At 38.6% G+C, this 18462-nt stretch overlaps 1 non-coding gene across 1 annotated transcript; it reads right to left on the bottom strand.

Annotated features, from left to right (window-relative positions):
• Nucleotides 1–17767: 17767 nt before the first annotated feature.
• LOC148295573 (small nucleolar RNA R71) lies at nt 17768–17874 on the bottom strand. Its single transcript, XR_015834915.1, has one exon. It is a non-coding gene; the product is annotated as a small nucleolar RNA R71 (small nucleolar RNA).
• Nucleotides 17875–18462: the final 588 nt, after the last annotated feature.

The raw sequence follows: 18462 nt of genomic DNA, 5'->3' as shown, positions 1-18462 counted from the left end.
AGAAGCTATAGACACTCCTATAGATACATGCTTTAAAGCTGATAACACCCTCCATTTATATATGGTGCTTTGCGAAGGACTTTGCTAATAGCTGTCAGCTTAAGTGTGCTGTGGCACATGTGCAGTAGATCGATAGGTACAGAATATTAATATTAGTTGGAAATTTCAAGGCTCCACATGACTTTAGTGGGAAAGAGATAATCTAGTTTATGGCAAGCCCGTTTTCTGCATGGAATTGACAGATAGGCATAATTTTGTTTTAGGCAAAATTACTTGGAGTCATCTTTGCCCTTCTTGGGCCTTTTGCTCTCTCTCTCTCTCTCTCTCTCTCGCTTACATTGGGAGCTTTAATCCTATCTTCATTTTAACCATTAAACCGAGCTAACTGCAGGAGATTATGAAACCCTATTTCCTTCCTATGACCTTTATTAGCCCATTGGCTTTTGGTTGAGAGCGGATTACGAGAAATTATTGAGTTTAGTGTATCTCTCTACTCAAGTATTGACAAGTGTTCCTTTTTATGCAAGAAAATGCATGAGTTAAATCAAATAAAAGCCCAAAAATAAATTAAGCTTCTGTATAGTTGGAATACCCTCCCCTTCCATAAACACCTAGAAGCCCTCCTGTAATTGCAAAAATAATTTTGGTTGGCTCCTAAGTTTAAGGGATTTTGGTTGACTCCCAGCTAGGCATGTGAAAAATCGTAAGCACTAGATCCACAGGAAGGCTTAAGGCACTAGATCCACAGCACTAGATCAAGGTAATCATGCTCCTTAAAACACTTCTCGAAATAATGATCACCACCACAATGACTATACTTACGAGGTCCTTGAAGGGAACTAAATTTGACACGAGCAAAACCAGCAGAACGAGACCCAGAAGAGGAGTGGTACGGCTGGGTAGAGGGGCGACCGGTCGAGTCATGACAAGTGCATACACATGGAAGGGCTAATTCCCTTAATATCTGCAATAGTCCACCCTATTGCCATTTTATGCTCCCTCAAAACTCGTAGTAATTTCTCTTCTTCTAGTTTACTCAGATTTGCAGCAATAATCACAAGAAGAGTTTCAAAATTACCCAAGTATGCATATCTTAAGTGGGAAGGTAGGGGCTTCAATGTGAGGGTTGGTGCAGTAATGACACTGGGTTGTGGCTTGGAGGTTGTGATGCCAAGTTCCTCAAATTCGCGCCACCTTCCAGGAGGGCGTGGTTTCATCACTTCCAAAAAATATACCATCTCAGAAATTTTTGGATCCTCATGCTCAGTAGCAAAAGAATGCGCAAGGCAAGCCTCTAATGGATCACCTGGATTTTCTGCTTTAAATTTCTCAGAGACATCTTTTTCCACTATATCCACTCGAAAACAAGAGTTTGATTCCATTGGGTACTTTGTTGCTTCAGAGACATTGAAGGTCACCTGCTCATCAGCCACTCACAAAATTAATAAACCTTTGTCCACATCAATTAATGTCCTCCCGGTTTTTAAAAAGGGGCGGCCCAAAATAATAGGGGTTTCGGCATCTTCCTCCATGTCCAAAATCAGAAAATCCGCTGGAAAAATAAGCTTATCAACTTTGACTAAAACATCCTCAATTATGCCTCTGGGATATGTTATGGACCTGTCCGCCATCTGCAAAGAAACAGCGGTTGGGTTAATTACCCCCAACCCAATATGTTTAGCAACAGAAGAAGGCATTAGATTAATACTAGACCCTAAATCACATAAAGCTTTTTCAAAATAAGTGGTTCCAATAGTGCAGGGTATAGTAAAACTCCCTAGATCCTTTAGCTTAGGTGGTAGCTTCCTTTGCAAAATAGCACTGCATTCTTCGGATAATTTCACTCTCTCATGTTCGCCCAATTTCCTCTTCTTTGATATAATGTCCTTCATGAATTTGGCATAACTCGGCATTTGCTCCAAAGCATCGGCAAAAGGAATATTTATTTGTAATTTCTTGAAGATATCAAGAAATTTGGAGAATTGTGCATCCACTTTGTTTTTTCGAAGACGTTGTGGGAACGGAATTTGCTGTACATATGGCTTCATAGGGGCAGCAAGTTGAGGTAATTTCTCTACAGTAGCAGGTTCAATTTCTGCAGAAATTTCAGCATGTTGTGCAGCGGGTCCAATGGTGGTAGACAACGACGGCGACGCGCTAGCAATTTCTGATTTCTCTGCAATTTGCTGCTGGATATTCTTTTCTTCATCCAAGTCTATTGCTGTTTTTATTGGCCTCCTATTCCCGAAGAGTTATCGCCTTTGCATGTTCTTGGTTTTTCGGATTAATCTCAGTTTGGCTCGTTAAAGCCCCTTTTACTCTTCCTGTCAATACATTAGCTAGCTGGCCCATCTAAACCTCCAAATTCCGGATAGAGGCAGCTTGGTTCTGAAGGGTCGTCTCGGTTTTGCTCATAAATTGATTTGTATTGATGGAGAGAGTGTTGACGTTTCCAGCAAGTTGAGTAATTATATCCTCCAATCCATGCTTCTTTTCTTGAGGTGTGAAACCAGGTGGTCCATGTACATTTTGGTTGTTACTCCATGAAAAATTCGGATGGTTCTTCCATCCCGAGTTATAAGTGTTGGAGTAAGGGTTATTCCGTTGTCGGTTAAAATCAGAGACTTGGTTCACTTGTTCAGATGGTGATGTGAATGGACCAGCTCCACACTCAATGCCATGATGAGGACCTGCACAAAATTCACAACTTAAATTAGTAGACTGAATAGCATTAACATTTAAAGTACCAAGTTGTTTAGATAGAGTAGAAATTTGCGCAGTTAACGCAGATATGGCGTCAATCTCATGAATTCCAGCTTTCTTTGGTGTTGATCTCTCACTAGGCCATTGATAGTTAATAGACGCCATCTCTTCCAGCAAGTTATACGCTTCAGTTTCTGTTTTTCCCATTAAAGCTCCTCCGGCTGCAGCATCAATTGTGGTTTTGCTTGTATTGTTCAAACCATTGTAGAACGCTTGAACTTGCAAACAGGTAGGTAGCGCATGATGTGGGCACTTCCTTAGCATATCCTTGTATCTGTCCCATGTCATTCCTGAGTTTCGCAGTCTTTGCAAGAGGAAAGAATTTAGCTAAAAATTTCTTGGCCAAGTCGTCCCATGTAGTAATTGAATTAGGTGGTTGAGAATTCAACCATGACTTTGCCTTTTCCTTTAATGAGAAAGGAAAAAGCCTTAAGCGAACAGCATCATTGGAAGCTCCATTGCACTTAAATGTGTCAAATATCTCCAAGAAATTAGAGATATAGCTATTAGGGTCTTCTTGAGGTAAACCACAAAAGATGGAGGATTGCTGAATCATTGAAATTATGTCTGGTCTGATTTCAAAATTATTGGCATCAATGGTTGGACGACGAATGTTCGATGGTGATGCCACCACAAATGGGACATCATAGTCTCTTACTGGTTTCGGTTCCTCAGCCATAGTTGATGGCTTTTCCAATATTGCGTCCTTCCCCCGGGTGAGTTTGTGAAGCGTCCGCTCGATCTCTGGATCTAATGGTATGAACGCAAGACTCTGCGAACGTCTCCCAAAACTCATGCATTGGTGAAGTACCTAAAAAAAAACCAAAAACAAAAACAAAAAAAAACAAAAAAAAATTCAAATTAAAATCCGAATCAATCTATATCAATATTAATAAAATTGAAAACACTCCCCTGCAACGGCGCCAAAAACTTGGTGTGAATTTATTGCAAGCGCACAATCCGCACAAGTAATACAGTGATAAGTGAAGTGTCGTTCCCACGAAGAGTGATTTAATTTACTAAGTACCAATTGTGATTAACCCAAGACTTTATTTGAACAATTGAATGATGAGATTTTGATTGATTAATTGACTAAAATAATGAATAAAAGCAAGCTTAGAAAAATAATATAGTGAGATTCAAGTTATGAGAGCACTAGAGCTTCCGATTTCACCATAGCCAATTCTACCCAATTCCCTTAGCATGTTAATCCTAATTATTCTCCATGTTGACTGTTGATTTTCCTTACTTTATTCGATACTCCATCACTGGTTATACCAAAAGTATTCTTATTATCAACCCACTCTATCCCTAGTGATGGAATTAAGATAATAAGAACCCATTAAATTCCTTGGAAAATCTGCAAAACAACCACATAAGTTATGACAAACAACCCTGTCTAATCATGTAACTCATGGCATCTATTACAAGAAGCAACCCTAAATTGGATATCCCTATCGTCAATTTAGCATCAAAACACAATTAAGTGTTGGCCAAACATTCAAAGCATTAAGCATGGTAATAGATACTAAACATGGAAAAATACTTGGAATTAACATTGACTAAAGTAATTGAGTATTCATGGCTAGGCTACATCGTAGCCCTAGCAAAAAGAAATTAGTTCATGACAACTTTAATAAAAACCATGATAAACAGTGTCATAGGAAAGAAAAAACCAATTGAAGATTTGATCTCTGCACAACAGCAATTCTAGCTCCAGGTCGTCTTCTTTGTCTCTCTAAAACTCTCTCTCTCCTTTGAGTGTTTTGGCTATGAGTCTGAATATGTAGGACTTTTGATGGTAGATGATGGAGGATCGCGGATGGATGATGGGTAATGGATCCTTTGAACAATGACCTAAACTCCCTATTTATAAAACTCCTAGAAATCCTACCTAAGGTATAATTACAATTGTTATAAATATAGGATTCCTTCTAATATAAGGTCTTCTTTATTTCTCCTTGTTTGACTTGATAAGACTTGAACCATCTTGAACTAGGAAATTTGACAACATTCCTTGCAACAAAAAGAATGACTTGGGTTCTTTTTAATTAAACTCAAATCTTCATCTTCTTGCCCTTTTTAGCACACTTTTTTCCTATTTCACAATTCCTTCACAAATCTCACAAAACCAATTAAAACAACCAATTTAATCCAAGAAAATTAACAAATAAATAAGCAAAGGAGGAATAAAATATATATAAAATATAGACTTATCAACAAGCAACTGATTGTGAACGGGTAGAATCCAATTTGAGGGCGACAACTCTTCCAAGCATAGCAAATTGACGAATGTCCTTCTCCATCATCATGGCATAAGCTTCCAACGGAGACGGAACAGGATGGAGAGCAAGGATTTTGCTACAAATACCATCATACGACTAATCAAACCCTCCAAGAAAATCATAGACTCGATTGACATCAATTTCTTTTTTACGACGAGCCACATCATCAGGATAGGTAAGTTCATTAGGACGTAGGCAATCAATCTCCTGCCAGACGGCATGGAGTTTTTTATAAACGCTTTCATAGAATCACCATTTTGAGAAGTAAAAATGGACTGCCACCGAAGTTGAAACAACTGAGAACTATTCTGAGTCACCTTATAAGTTTTATGAGCGTCCTCCAACACATCAAAAGCAGTTGCACACTGATCAAACAATGCACGAACTGGTTTAGTCATCGAATTGAGAAGCCATGACTGCACCAAACAATTATCTTCTTCCCATTCAGCATAGTACTCTGAAGTTGCAGGTGGAGCGGTTTTCTTTCCATTGATGAAGCTCACCATACGACTCCCAGTAATTGTAAGGTGTGCACCACGAGACCAAGCGGCATACTTGGAGCCATCCAACTTGTCAGGAGTAACAGGAGCAAAGTAGTCACCTGAAGGACGATCCTCCTTCCTCCCAAAAGCACCACAATCTTGAAATCGTCACCCATGATAGCAGCAGAAACCCTAAAAAAGAGCAAAGGCACACGGCAACACAACGCACAAACCCAATCACTACTACATGTTATTATTTGCGCGATGAATGAAATTTGGTCGCGCAAAGTACACTTCAGTCGCAACAGAAAACTTGTCGTGTAAAGATCATGAAGAAAGACTTTGCAGGACAAATTTTTTTGGTTGGTTGCAAAAACTTGAGCGACGGTTGACCTTCATCCCACAAAAACGTTAAAGACGAGACAAATGTGCGTCTCACAAAACTTTGCGCAACGAGAGAACCTTCGTCGTGATGACGTTGTACGACGGTGACTGTTCGTCGCATAGAAATTTAGGGATGAGAAAGAAGTTCGTGCAGCAAACATTTGCACAACAGTATGTGTGGCGTGATGAAAATCTCTTAGTTGCCTTTTCGTTTTTGCAAGACAAAGACTTTCGTCACGCAAAAATATATATTTTTTTTTGCAAAAAGTGAATTGCCGACGAAAAGCTTTTCGTCGCACCAAAAAAAAAAAAATTTTAATTTCATTTGACGGTTTTTTTATTTTGTAAAAAACATACAATTGTTTTTTTTTTTGGTAATAAAAAAACGGGGGACATTATCGACAGGGGTAGAGGTGTGGTGGCCATGCTCGAGTTGGAGGGTCTCGGAGGTCAACGGGGGACCAAAATGCGGTATTGGAATGCCGGACCAGATGATGGACCCTAGAATCTGTGACATCTGGGTCATCCGGTCATCCAGGTCTCAAGGTCGGCCACCTTTGTCATCAAAGCAGTCACCTGACTGTTTGCCTGTGACAATGAACGAGCTCTAGGTTCCCGCTGTCGGGCATTCCCCATCCCTCGACAATATGTCCCTGGCCTCCTCCCGAGAGTCTAATCCAAGGTTTCCGTTAGGATCTGAAAACCCGCATCCTGTGGAGGATCCACGGACTTGAGCGGCGTATCGGGAGGAAGCTGGGAGGTGGACTCCTGAAGAACCAACTGGCTCTTCTCCATCATCGTTGTCTGTTTAACATAACATAAAATGTTAATTAAAACAGAAATATAATAACCATGAAACTTGAATGCGTAAGATAATAATTAAAATTAAAGAATACTTACATGAAGGGACTCGGCCAACTCATTCCCAGGTCGAACATAAATGTCGCCAAAGACGTCAATCCCCGGGAATTTGGACCCCCCCTGAATTGAACAAGAGAAGAAAAATGTTAGTACGAAAAAAATAAATTAATATTAATGAAGTTACAAAAATTAAATAAAAATGATTTATTATAACCCGCCGTCGCGCCTCCATTCTATATGAGAAGGGCCAGGAACCTAAATGGTGGAGAAGAGTCTTCTTGTCCCTATTGCCCTTATTTGCTTTGGCCTTCTTCTATTATACAAAAAAAAAAACGTATTAGTTGAAATTCAAATGAAATATAAAAAATTAAATAAACATTAGTAAGAAACATATAATAATTTTCAACTTAATATAAAATAAATACCACATAATCGACCTCCTGAAAATGACCGCAGAGCCACGCCCAACTATCCTCCCGCCCCTCAAGCTCCTTCGGGCAACCCTCTTGAAGAGCGACCTGCGGATCATCATATGCCTGAAAATGGTGGTGCAGGTCGCTCTTCCACTGCTTGTACCTCTCAGCAAAGAGTCTGTTGACGTACGCCAACAACTCATCGTCGAGGTTCTCTAAATTGTAGTTCGTCTGCAATAAATTCATTACATACATTAAGTATTAGAAATATATAAAATTTGAAGGGAAAATAATTAAAAGGTACGATACATACAGACAGCTGTCTGTGCACCTTCATCTGCATCTCGTTAGGCATGACCTTCCAAGACTTCCATTTCATCGGGCAATGGGTCTGAACGACATGACCAATGTCATGGGCCAATGAGCTATGCTGGTCCGCTGTTGGTGCGGCCTGATGCCGCTCGTCTTATACGATGTTGATACGACTGTTGGTCACCCAGGTGACCTTTGCCGTCTTCAACTGGCGACAAGGTCCCCGAGTGTTCTTCTTTGCTGTGTTGGTGAATTTTCAACAACAATATTAAAACCTTACAAGTGCACAAATCAAATGATAGTATAGTAAGCGAGCAAGGGTCGTTCCCACAAAGATTGTAATCTAAAGAGATGTTTATCAATGTCACACAAAGAAAACTAGAACACAATTAAACACGAAAACAAAATAAAGATTGAAATCACAAGGACTTCCACACACACACCAACACCAAAGGGGTTTTGGTTTGATTTTGTAAATAAAACAAAACAAGGAAAAGAAAAGAAAAGAAAATTTAAATTAGAGTTTAAGCGAAATTGGTTTAAAATCAGTCAAGAACAATAGCTAGGACTCACTATCCCCCTTCAAATAATCAATCAATCCATAAACAACAATATATAATCAATTTCTAGCAAGCATATGATGACGACACTCACAACAAGATCATGGCATTTGACTCGAGTTGTATGATTCTCTCTTAAGTGTATGTAAAGTGTAAGGCATTTACATCAATATGTGTATTCTTAATTGAAATCCAGTATGACATTTACTCAAATTAACAATCAAGAATCCATTAAGATCAAAGAGAATATGAGTGTCACAAAAACCCTAAAACAAGACATTTGTTATTAGGAATTCAAGAATCGATTTCTCATAACTAGTTCTTAACCCAATTATTCGTTGCAAACAAGAACACATTCAATATGGCAATTGACCTATGTTCTAAAAAAATTTAATTCTAATACATGCTTCAAAGTTAGCTACTCAAAGAAACAAAATATCAGAATTCACATAACATAGAGAAACCAAACTCATCATGCTTGTAGAAACTGAAAAATCCATTCATGCTAGTTTATAGAATTGAATTCATGTTTAGGGATTCAAGATTAAGCCCTAACTAACAAGAAATTAGTTACTCATGTTCTTGGATGAACTCAAAAATAAATACATAAGAACTGAAAATTAAAAGAAGAAAGGAAAAGAAAGAACTCGCTGGTAGCTTTCTCCTCTTGTGTGAATGATCTCTCCAGGACGTGAATCCTTTGTATGGGGCTTTGGCTGGCCTTTTATATGACTTAAATCAAATTCCTAAACCCTAAAATTGACTGAAAAGTCATCCAAGAAGTCTTGGTAAACAAGGAATCCAAATAGGAAAGTAAAGATCACAATTCCTAACTCCACAGGGAAATATAGCTCAGCCCAATTGTCAAACGATTTAGGGATCTTCGGCCTTCTAAAAAAATCAGTAAAAATATATTTTAGAAAGATAAATGTCTTATATTTCCAACCATATATAGCACGTAACTTGGAAAATTTGGGAAGGCTTCCGTTTCTTCACATTCACGTAACATGTACGAAACTGTCCTGTCTACACGTGGGCTAACTTTACTTGTAATACTGTAGCAATTGGCTAGGTAGAAAATTCTAGAAAAATCACAGATTGAACTTCAACGTGTTAGCGTTCATCTCTAATTGGCCTTGTGCTAAAATTCCTCCAAAAAGTTGATTTTCCCTTAAAAACCTTCTAAGAGCGCATAAAAGCTGAAAATCAGAAAAGTGAAGTACTAAGCCCTTTTTAAATCTAATTCTTCTGCAAAACCTAAGTAAAAAGAGTACATAAATGAGTATATTTATGGACTTATCAGTCTGCAAATAAATATAAAATTAACGTTAAATAACAAATCCTACTAAAAGCTTGGTCCAAAAAAGCTAGAGTGCAATGAAATCTTTACTTGGTTGTGGCTCCGACGCACTAGTAGCGGATGTCGAGGTTGTGTCGGTCGAGGTGGGGGGGCGGTGAGGCTGCTTGGCGCTAACAGGTTGCGCCATTGATGACTTTGATGACGTTGGCGCATGGGAGACCTCGGGACAAACCAGCATGTCGTCCATCTGTGCTGGAGTAGTGGTAGCTGACATCGTAGGCGGGGGAGGCATACTCTGTGGAGTCATCACCGCCTTATGACTTCTAATAAGGTTTGACATCTGCACAATTGAACAAACATCCAAGATAAAGTAATCAAACAAATAGGAACTCATTGAAGAAAACAAAAAATCCTAACCAACCATCAGACTAAGCAAATATTAATGTATAACATATTTCTGTTTTATTGCCCAGCAAAATTATCATACCAAAAAGTACACAAATATACAAATATACACGCATACAAATATACAAATATACACATATACAAAAATCTAATAAAAATGTAATAAAAATGCTCTATCCCCAAACTGTCGAACATACAAATATTCAACATGCTATTGTAATAAAAATATGTATCAAATATTCAACATGCTATTCCAAATTGTGAAATAAACAAAAATACGGTTCAAATATACAAATATACAGAAAATCCAAATATACAAATATACAAATATTCCAAACTGTCAATCCAGAAAATCTAGAATTACAGACAATTCCAAACTTAATCCACAAAATTCAGAAATACAAATTTATAGTTGAAATTATTAATCGGGGCTAGAGTTGGGAATTTTACCGAGTGGGTTTCGAGGGAGACCGGAGAGCACACAGGTCCGGCGGTGGTGAGAGAGACAGAGAGAGAGGGGCCGTCGTCTGAGAGGGATGAGAGGGGACGAAGGAGAGAGGGACTGAGAGGGATGAGAGGGGACAAAGGAGAGACAGGGCCTGAGACGTTTAGGGTTCAAAGGAGAGACAGCGGGCCTGAGAGGTTTAGGGTTTGAGGGATGAGAGGGGTCGGGGTTTGAAGGTTCAGAGGTTTAGGGTTCGAAGGATGAGAGGGGTTGGGGGTTGAAGACAGAACAAAACTGCGCGTTTTTTTTTTCAGAATATGTTTGCGAACTTGGGCGACGAATAACAATTCCGTCGTGCAAGGTTAAAATATCGAACATTACGTGACGGAACAATGAAACGACGTCGCTCAAAGACTTTTTAATAAGCGGGATGTGGACCGCCAAAAATTTAGCGAACTTGCCCAACGTAAGAAATTTTAGACGTCGCGCAAGGTCAAAATATCGAACATTGCGCGACAGAACAATGAAATGGCGTCGCGTAAAGACTTTTTAATAAGCGGGATGTGGACCGCCAAACCCTAAACCCGTAACTGATTTCAAACGTTGCGCAAACCATAACTTGCGCAACGCAATATACCTAATCATCGCGCAAGTCGTTTCAAAAATAAATAAAATAAAAAAAATTATTTTTTTAAATCTTTGCATGACGTAATCAAAATATTTTGTTGCCTAAAACAATTTATTTTTGGTTTTTATTTTGTATGCATAACACTTAAGAAATTAAACGGTATATATATTTATTAAGTAGCTTTAAATTTATTATTTTAGCCAGCTAATCGGATTTTTGTTAGAAAAATATATTATCATAGTTCGGATTGGGTTTTTGTTAGAAAATATATATAGTAAATTGACGATCAAATTAGTTCATTGTATTCATATAGGGTCAATGTGTGTAGCTGTAAAAAATCATCAAAATCGAAATTGAAATAACCGTTAAATCGTGATTTTTCGTTCATAACCGTCGAAAAGTTTTGTCCCATTATTTGATCTCTGAATGTTTATTTTTTTTTATTTTTGGCGTATATGATCTCGAAGTATAAGCAAACAAGTTTGACGGTTGGATCGTTGAAAATAGTTTCATAGAATGCATATGCCATCAAAACAATATATTCACTAACAAGTAAGAGTTTATTTATACTTTCGTTAAATATAACAAAAGATTTTGTGGTATCCACTTGTGTAAAATATTTTAAATTGAAGATCAAATTCAGTCATTGTATTCATATAGGGTCAAGGAGTGTAGCTGTAAAAAATCATCAAAATTGGAGTTAAAATAACAGTTAAATCGTGATTTTTCATTTATAACCATCGAAAAGTTTTGTCACGTTACTAGATCTCTGAATGTTTGTTTTTTGCGATTTTTGGGGTATACGATCTCACAATATATACAAACAAGTTTGACGGTTGGATCGTTGAAAACTAATTTCGTACAATGCGTATGCCATCAAAACAATATATTCACTAACAATTAAAAAATACTAACACATTATATAATATATAAACACTAATACTTTACCCGATGAACCAACACTGTTTGAGCGACGCCAAAACTGTCTTCGTCACACAAGGGTTATTTCTATTATTTTAGAATACTTTTTGCAAATTTTTTGGGAAAACAACCCTTGCGAGATGAATCATGTTGTCGCGCAAACATTCCTTTAGCGACGCCAAAACTTACTTCGTCACACAATGGTTATTTCTATTATTTCGGAATGTTTTCGCAGATTTTTTGGGAAAACAACCCTTGCGAGACGAATCATGTTGTCGTGCAAACATTCCTTGAGCGACGCCATGTAAGACCTGTGTCTTGGGGAAACAAGAACGGTGAGCAATCCCACATCACTCGGGAAGGGAAATGTGAAGTGCTTTAAATGTGTGGGCATTTCTCTTCCTAGCACGAGGCTTTTTAGGAGCTCACTGGCTTCGGAGTCGTGGGAACTCCGAAGTTAAGCGAGTTGGGGGCTAGAGCAATCCCAGGATGGGTGACCCACTGGGAAGTTGCTTGTGAGTTCCCAAAAACAAAACTGTGAGGGCAGAGAGGGGGGCTCAAAGCGGACTATATTATGCTAGGGGAGTCGGGTCATGACAAAATGGTATCAGAGCTGGACCCCGACCGGAAGTGTGCCAGCGGGGACACTGGGCTCCAAGGGGGGTGGATTGTAAGACCCTTGTGTTGGGGAAACAAGAACGATGAGCAATCCCACATCGCTCGGGGAGGGAAAGGTGAAGTGCTTTAAATGTGTGGGCACTTCTCTTCCTAGCACGAGGCCTTTTGGGAGCTCACTGGCTTCGGAGTCGTGGGAACTCCGAAGTTAAGTGAGCTGGGGGCTAGAGCAATCCTAGGATGGGTGACCCACTGGGAAGTTGCTCGTGAGTTTCCATAAACAAAACCATGATGGCAAAAAGGGGGGCCCAAAGCGGACAATATCGTTTTAGGGGAGTCGGGTCGTGACACGCCAAAACTTACTTCGTCGCGCAATGGTTATTTCTATTATTTTAGAATGTTTTTGCAGATTTTTTGGGAAAACAACCCTTTCGAGACGAATGATGTCGTCGCACAAATAGTCCTTAAGCAACTCCAAAACTTACTTCGTCGTGCAATGGTTATTTCTATTATTTCAGAATGTTTTTGCAGATTTTTTGGGAAAACAACCCTTGTGAGACGACTGATGTCGTCGCGCAAACAATCCTTGAGCAATGCCAAAACTTACTTCGTCGCGCAATGGTTATTTCTATTATTTCAGAATGTTTTTTTAGATTTTTTGGGAAAACAACCCTTGCGAAACGAATCATGTCGTCACGCAAACATTCCTTGAGCAACGCGAGAACTTACTTCGTCTCGCAATGGTTATTAATATTATTTTGGAATGTTTTTGCAGATTTTTGTTATATATATTTTTATTTTAGTATATTTCTAAAATGCACGAGATTCATTTTTACTTTTTTAATAATTTGCATTTACGCCATAATTAAATTTCAAAGAATTTAATTAAATACCTTATGAATGAGCTTAACCAAAATCATTGAAAATCTTATAATTTATAAAATACAATTCAAATTAAGGCATACGAATAAATGGAAATTAGAATGTGAAAATATGAATAGGCATAGGCTTAGTTGAAATTAGTTGACTTGATTTTATTGCTCTCTTAAGGACTACATTGAACTTCTCAGTAAGTATAGCTCAATTTATTTAACAATGTTTCATTTCTCCAAATATATAAGGTTTGGATATAACAAGTACATATATTTGAGCATATTTGCCAAAATCTTTACAGTAACATAATTAAATTACAAAAAAATTCATTTATTATGTTTTACATGACAAGTCGCAAATAAATTGCATTATTCATCATCTGAACTATAACCTTCTCCTCCTTCTCCTCCTCCATAACTACATCATCGTCGTTGTTCGGGCCCACTGCAACATCGTATCGCGGAAGATCACCGAGGTAAATTGTAATTGACTGAATCGGTATTTCTCTTGAAGACACTCCTTGAAGCAGAAACGATTCATGTATAACATTTGTATCTTGAAGTGTTTCTGCATAATTTTTCATGGAAGATTCTAAACGTTGGTTAGCGACGTTGTCGACATCGTTGTTAGATGGGTCTAGTTCTGGTATAACATACACATTCCTCTAATCCATCTGCTGAACAACTTTCCAACTGCTCCCAACTTTAGGGTCATCTAGATACACAATCTGTTTTGCCATGTTTGCCAAAATGTAAGGGTCGTCATCATACCAAGTTCTGTTAATGTTCACAAATAGTAAGCCATGGTCGATTTTAACACTTCCTTGCCTATTTGGGTTTGTATCAAACCATCGACACTTAAACATGATCACTTGGTATCGGTCTTTGTAAAGCAATTGCACGACAGTTGTGAGTTTGCCATAGAAATCAATGTCCGTACTTTTACCTCCACTTGGGACATGGACACCGTTGTTTTGAGTACACAACTTGTCATCTCGTGCAGTCCCCAAAAACTTGACGTCATTAACGTGGCAACCCGAGAACAAGTCAGCGCGAATTGAGCCGAATGCCAAGTTATATAACTCTTCACTGTAAGTGGGGGAATTCTCTGATTTCAACTTATTCACCTAATATTATACAAACACATTCACATGTTAGTTTGAGAAAATTAAATACTACAATATATATGTCAAATACAAAACACTTATAACTTACATATTCCAAAAACCATTGTGGAAACAATTCACGGTGTATCTTGGAATACAAATGTGATGGATGTTCTCGCTTTATCACCTCTTCATGCTCATCTAAGTATGCCTTTATCTCATCACAATTGTTTAGTATGAACCAATGGGCTACCTCCATGTCATTTCTGGAAAACGACTTTCCTTGTACAGGATCTCCAAAGGGTCGTGCACTTTGGGCAAAAACAGAAAGTTTCTCATTTCTCACACCTCCGTCATTATTGCACTGAGGACGATTGAAAGCCATGTCCACATCTTTTAAATACATTCCACAGAAAGTAAGCGACTCATATTGAACCCAAGCCTCTATAATTGATCATTCGGGCTTCGCCCTGTTGCATACGCTTTTTTTCAACTCTCCGAGAAGCCTGCCAAAATAAATCGATACAATATGGGACCAATTAGCAAGCTGTTCGGTTCATTTTTACACATGATTTTTCATGTTATTCACCCACTATTTTGAGTTAGTTCTTGACATTTTATAGCTTTTTACTTCTTTTTTGTGTTTTAATAGGTTTTACCTTGGTTTGTATGAAAATGAGCTAAAAGTGCATTATTTGATATAAATTCTGTTTTTGTTCATTTTCGTAGGTCAACTTCGTGGCCTTGGATCAGCATGTTCCGGTCCTTGGATGAGGTGATGATCTTCATAAGACTTGTTCCAATGGATGTTAACTACAACATATCCAAATTTGAGCTCCATTGGGCAAGTGTAGCCTATCCAGCTGATCGGACAATTGACGCTGGCTCTGGATGTTTGTTTTGGCCCAGTTTTCACCCCCACTTAATAGCATTTTATTTCTACTTGTTACCACACCTTTTGGTAACAATGGATTGCATTTGAGTGGCATTTCCTGAGTCAATTGGAGCCTTGGATTATACCTTAAAACAAGGTTTCATCATTTGCAAGGGGACAATGGGCAATAGCTTTAGAGAAAGAATAAGTTTTATACTAAAAGAAAAGCTGGAAAGGAGGAGAGAGAGAAGTCAAAAGGGACTGCAATCAGATTTGGGGGAGTTTTTGCAACGGGAGAGAGGGGATTCCACCATTCTACACAATTGAGAGCAGATTTTGGAGCTTGGAGCTAGGAGAAAGCCAAGGTGCAGTCAAGAAAAGTGGAGAAGAAGACTTCCACCATTGATGATCTTGAAGCTTTCATCATTTTCTGAAAATCTGTAAACTCTTTCTAATTTCATTTTGAATTTGTGTTTGAAATGATTATGAGGAACTAAACTCCATAGCTAGGGCTTAGGTTGAAGCCCTAAACATGATTACCTTTTTGTTTTGATGCTTGAGTGTATGAATTTCTAGATATTGTTGATGAATTCCAATTCACCAAATTAATCTATCCTTGATGTATGTTCTTCTTTGATTGATCACCTTTGAAAGCATGCTTCTTGAGATTGTTGGGATTATGTGTATCCTCATGTTATCCTAAGCAATAAATGGATGAAGTAAGAATCATCCATGTGAATTGGTTTCTTGAATACCTAATGTAAACACCATGCTATTAGGATTCTTGTGATGTTCATATTCTCTTTGAACTTAATGGGTTCTCCTTGTAATTGAATCGAAGTACGAACCATACCTAGGTTCGGTTATGAGGAGGGCACAAGTATTGTAGCACGAACCATGCACTTTACGTATATTAGAGAGAATCAATGCGTCTTGAGCCACGACCCATGGTCTTGATTGCGAACATCTTCATCAACACGTTTAGAGTTCATTACTTGAGTATTCATGAACTTGGGTAGAATTGTTTAGGGTGGATTCCGAAACCCTAGTGTTTGTTACATTTTGATTTCACATCTTGATAATTCATCTCCGCCATTCTCATTTAATTTCAAAGTCCATTTACTTTCATGCAATAGAAATAGGTTACTTCAAACAAATCAAAACCCCCCCCCCCCCCCCAATGTGTGTGTGAGTTGCGTGTTTGACACGTTACGTGTCTTTGTTACTAAATTCTATTTGTTTCCGTAATTGTTTTGGACTTTTGGTCCGCGTGGTGTTCTTCCATTTTCTGTGCTGAATTCAACCGTATAAAGAACGTGAATTTTGGACGTACGGTTGGAAAGTTATAGGCAAAACACTGGATAGAGGTTGAAACTGGAAAAACAGAGAAAACGACTCTGCCCAAGAACGACCGGTCGCTAGTGTCTCACGACCGGTCGCTCAGCACACAATTCTGAAGTTTCGACTCTGTACTAAAACGACCGGTCGCTTTTACCTCACGACCGGTCGCCAGACAAAAAAACGACCGGTCGCTCTTAACAAACGACCGGTCGCTGGTCACTGTTCACAGCACAATTCTTTTTTTGTTTTGTTTTGTTTGTTTCTTTTATATTTCTTTTTAGTTTAAAATTTTCATTTGTGCATTGTGGTGTGTTAGTTAAATGTTCTTTTTGTACTCGAATTAGAACTTATAGACAACCGACAAGTTCTTCGTGGGATCGACCCCGTACTTATACAATCTATACTTCGATAGATTCGTGCACTTGCGGGTATTTTTAATTGGTTGTTTGCACATTAAATTGTGTCCTTTTAGGAATGCAACAATTTTTGGCGCCGTTGCCGGGGAACTGGCACGGTTGCTTATATGTTTTGTTTGAGTATATTTAGAGTACTTAATTTTATTTTCATTTTTTTTCCTTGTTTGTCATTTCATTTTATTTGAGTTTGTTTTTGTTTTCTTCTTATTGCAGGAACATTTTGCTTATGTCCCTTCTGAATTTGGATATTTCATTAGATAGCACTGTAGAAGATATCCAAGCTCAAGCTTTGAGAGAAAGGAACATCCAACTAGCTGTGTCTACTCCATTGCCTTTTTCACTCTCGCCATTTTCATCATCACCAAGCTCACCAAAAGTCGAGTCACCTCCACCTTCACCAATGGCGGCAGCAGCTGCAAATGCGGAACTTACTATGCAAGAATACTCTTCACCGCCAACAACTGGACAACCATCTTGCATAGTATATCCCGCAAGCACTTTGGAAAACTTTGAGTTGAGATCGGGCATGATACACATATTGCCTAAGTTCTTGGGAAATCCTGGAGAAAATCCTAATGCACATATCCTAGACTTTGAGGAAGTGTGTTCCACAATAAAGATCGAAGGCATGAGTAGTGATGAGATAAGAATGAGACTTTTCTCATTTAGTTTGAAGGATACAGCAAAGGAATGGCTTCACTATCTACCTCCAAATTCCATCACAACGTGGACGGATCTTGCTACAAAGTTCTTGCAACATTTTTTCCCAGCACAAAGGACAAATGAACTCCGAAGTCAGATTACAGGAATTCTGCAAAGGCCGGGAGAAAGCTTCCAGGATTATTGGGACCGTTTCAAGAAACTTCTAATCACTTGTCCGCATCATAACATACAAGCTTGGCTTCTAATGCAACACTTCTATGAAGGACTTTTTGAAGCGGACCAAAATAATGTGAATGCAGCTGCAGGAGGAACTATAATGACCAAGACTCCAACAGAACTGCGAGCAATATTTGATCTTGTTGCTGCAAATGCTCGCCAATATAATTCAAGGCAAAGACCAGTCAGAAAAGGGGAATCCTATGATGTAAGTACCCTTTCTAGTATGGAAGCTCAGATTGCAAACCTAACCAACATGGTGAAGAAATTGGCACCGGGATCATCCAAGGTTTGTGCATTTTGCTCCACAATTGGTCATGACACTGAGGATTGTCCCTTGGCACATGAGGAAGCAAATGCAGTGGGCTCATTTCAAAGAAATCAGTGGCCTAAGAATGATCCTTTCTCACAAACATACAATCCGGGGTGGAGAAATCATCCAAATTTCAGGTGGAGTGACAATTCTAATGTTCAACAAGGGCCAACTCAACCACCTCAAGGGCCAACTCACCCACCTCATGGTCAACAACATACTCGCCCACCTCATGGTCAAATGCACTACTACAATCCACCACAACCACCACCTCAACCACAATCTAC

The sequence above is a fragment of the Prunus avium genome, chromosome 3 (genome assembly GCF_965620075.1).
Source record: "Prunus avium chromosome 3, drPruAviu1.hap1.1, whole genome shotgun sequence".
In the NCBI taxonomy this organism is placed as follows: domain Eukaryota; kingdom Viridiplantae; phylum Streptophyta; class Magnoliopsida; order Rosales; family Rosaceae; genus Prunus; species Prunus avium.
This window is presented reverse-complemented; position numbering and strand designations above follow the sequence as displayed.